Raw genomic sequence first — 3,798 nt, 5'->3', positions numbered from 1 at the left:
AGAAGAGTAGCAGTAACTGTCTTCTGGCTTTTTTCCTTAACCATGGCATCATGTTCCCTCCTTTTCCAGTTCATTCACTACACTGAATTATTCCTTTACTAAATGGTTTAAATCTCAAGTAACATGAAACAGCCTCAGGCAGGTCGCCCATGACTCACAGAGACTTGTAGGAGCTGCAGGACATGGTGCTGGGGATGTCCTGAAGGATGGTGGCATGAATGCCTGGCAGAACAGCCACGAGCCTCTCCTGAAACCAAAGGTGGTAGTCGTCGTCTGTGAAGGTGGGGAGCGTGGAATGCAGCTGCTGCACTGTTCTTGCTAGCATGGTGCTCTTCACCAGTATGGAGATGTTGAAGGTCTTGGCAAAAGGCTGCAGCAGGAACATAAAATGCAACTGTAAGGCTCTGCAAGAATATTTGAAAACTAAGAGAAGAATATTTCTGGGTGGTGCAGTTTCTATTTCTAAGCCAAAAGCAACAGCAAATCATGCAACATCCAGAAGGATTTTTGAGCATTGTAACAGTGCAGCCAAGACCTGACTAAATTACTGTGAAGCATCGAGTTACCCACAGGCAAAATTTCCAGCAAAATCAGCAGAGAAGAATAGAGATTTTTTTGGATGTCCCCACCTTGATCTTCTGCAGCAGGAAAATATTCTGAAACTAATTCAGGACGGTAGGAGGAACCAACTTTTGTGTTCTCCTCTAGACCTTCAGTTTTCAGGGATGTCACTCTTCTCTGTTTGGCAGTTGAGGCAGCCAGGCTGGTATAGCTCTTGAGGCTTACACAAGTTCAAAGAGGTTTTCTGAGTTAGTTTTGATTTATGATACTAAATATATTCCCTGACAGCTCAGACTCTTTGCACAAGTCCTGCATTTTATAGCATAAAATATATGCTATATATAGCTATTTTATGGTTCGGTTCCAGCTGAGTCTCAAGGAATGGCTTGGTCAGCTGCTTTCTTTGCCAGGTGTGTTACTGTTTTCTGTTCTAGTTTCATGGCATTATTGTCTAAGGGAGAATTACAGGTCCGGCTCTCAGCCCTTTGCTATCTTCCAGCTGTCACCTGGTGGCTGCTGCACCTTGTGTCTTGGTGCAGGCTGTCAGTGGCCATTAGTTGCAGTGGAAGTGGCCATGCTGGGCTAGGAATGGTGACACCTGAGAAACAGGCACACAGCCTGGTCTGCCAGCTCTGCTGCAGAGCATGGAACAGGACCGGGGATACCAGATACCGGTTGCTTTCAGCTCTTGTTGAGCTTTGTTGCCTCTCAGAGAACGCTGAGCACCCTGCAAAGGCAGGCCCCAGGGGAGCACTGAAGGACCCAGCTGATGTGACAAAGCTGCCAAGCGTCTGAAGCTCGGTCTGCCTCCAGGAGGTGCTTCCAGCATCGCTGGGAGTCCAGTCCAGAGGAGACTCTACCTCCACACTAGACTCCTGCTTGCTCATCAAAGAAGGTGGGAGCAGCTGGATTCTAAAGAGTTTCATTGTTTGCCGTTTTAAGCAAAATAAACAAAAAAGCACAGCAATTATTATTTCTGCAGGCCAGAGGCTAGCTTTATACCATTCTAGGCATGTGCTTCATCTTCTGGATGAAAGCAGAGAATTCAAAACAGTTGCTCGGGTACAAAGCTAGCTTTCATAGTCCTGGGAAAAGCTGAGTTAGTTATGATGCCATAACCCCTTAGGAAGTCGTCTCTCTGTGATCAGATCTTACCTGAGGGAGAGACCTGCAGGGTCTGAGTCTTGCAGACTGAGACTTTGCATATCTTCTTTTGGCCTGATGAAAGGTTTTGTATTTACAGGGAGCCAAGAAGGGCCCTTAGCTAGTTATTGTATTAGAGGAGCCCCAGCAAATAATTGGCACTGGGTGCACAGTCAGAATTGTGTATGTAGGAGAGCCAAAGACAAGCGGTAAATTTATGTCAATTAATATGATGTAAATTAACAGTGCTTTAAGGACCTCTATGAGCCTTATTCTTTTACACAGGCTGGAGATCTGGCCTGTGTCAGGCACTCTGAGGTGGGAAGGGGCTGCTGGCAGCTGTGTCGAACCCAACGACAGACTCAACCTGTGAGGAACACAACATGCAAAGGCATCGATTCTGCTGCCAGGTTCCCTGGCAAACCTGTTGTATCACCTCGCTTTTACTCAAAGTTACTGCACATTTACCATGGGAAGACCTCTGTCCTCACAGGCCTTCCCCACTGAGCTCCATTAAGAAGGTGTCTGCAGTTACCTCCTCTAAAGCAGAGTTAAGCTCATCCCAGTAAGCAGCCAGCTCATGCAGACCCGGCAGCTCAGTTAGTCTGTCAAAGATTCGTTCAATGTCAGCAACAGAGCTGAACACGTCTTGGGACAGCGTTAGTTGGGCAAGCTGGATGGCAGTCAGCTCCTCCAGGAACGCCATCTGGAACAGAGAGTGACAGAGAGAATTAATTATAAGTATACATTTGTATTTTCTTGAATTGACGCTGTCAGCACGTGTGTCTGCAGCTTTCCTGCACACCTTGTCCTCAAGGAGAAGGACTCTTTCTCCTCTGGCAGATGCAGGTCATGATATTTAACATTGATGATGGAGCAATGGCATGAGGCTGAGACAGACTCTGTTCTGTTTTTCGTAGCCTTGAAATAGGAGAGAGTCTTTGCACCAGAAGTGTTAGATTTTAATGGGTAAGATTCATTTTTTTAAAGGCTAGTAGAGATTGTGGGTGTTTGCTTGGCCCAGGTGAGCTGGGTAGCTCTTGGAGCTCTTGTTGGAGGGAGAGTGAGGCAGGCCCCAGTTTAGGCTTCTCTGATATGTTCCATGCAAACATCCCTGCAGTGCCCCGTGGAAAACAAACCAAGTTGTCTGATAACCAGCTCTAAACTCCTCAAAGGCAGACAGAGAATCTGGATCAGCTAGAGAGATCCATTGGCTTCCGTGCAGGTGCTCTAGCTGTGCACCCATCCTTTCTGCTGGGTGTTGTGTTAAGGCAAAATGAACCAACTGGACAGGGACTTCTGGAACTGAAATGCAGGGGAATAATCAGAAACTGTAGCTGAACTCTTCCTGCAGCACAGGGGAAAATCTTGACTCTCCTGAGGAAGATGGAAAAATTCCCGTTGTTTCTAATTAAGGAGGAAAGGGCAGCATCTTTTCATTTCATGTTTGTTGTTCAAACTGTTTTGTAATACTCTGTCTCTTGGAATATAAATCCCACTATGGATTCTGTGACTGTCAAAAAGGAACTAGAAATAGTTATGCTCTGTGGTAGTAAAATGTCACAAAGTGTCTACGTCAGTAGTCTTACCCCAGTAAAGTTTTCATAGGCAGCAACAAAGTCGGTGATGTTAGCTATGGATCTGAATCTCTGGAAGTTAGGAGTTATCCAATTTTCATCCATCTGACAATCTAAAATGCAGCAATAACAAATTATTTCTGTTTCAGTTTGACTCACAAAACCTGAGATCATTCCAGGGTATTTATGGAAATGCCAGAGGAAACGTTTCCAGTTATCACGTATCTAAGCAGTGGCTCAGCCTGGGTTTAACCAGGTTGGCTCCTGTCAGTGCAGTTCTGGAAGACTGTCACAAAGCTGTGTCTAGTAATTTCATGGAAATGGGGACACTGCTGCTTGGTGACTTTTCAAGTTTTATTCCTTACAAACATTGTATGACAAGGATGTTGAAAAGGAAGCATAATTCAGTGGTTCAGTAAGTCTTAAAAACAGTTTGTGCTTGTAATAAGGGCACTATTAACGTTATTTAAAAAAACAGATCGTCCCCCTCTTCAGTCGATGAGCAAATCTGATGTTG

Source organism: Opisthocomus hoazin, chromosome 15, assembly GCF_030867145.1.
Source record: "Opisthocomus hoazin isolate bOpiHoa1 chromosome 15, bOpiHoa1.hap1, whole genome shotgun sequence".
In the NCBI taxonomy this organism is placed as follows: Eukaryota; Metazoa; Chordata; class Aves; order Opisthocomiformes; family Opisthocomidae; genus Opisthocomus; species Opisthocomus hoazin.
The sequence above is the reverse complement of the archived record's forward strand: the minus strand, read 5'-3'. Positions refer to the sequence as shown.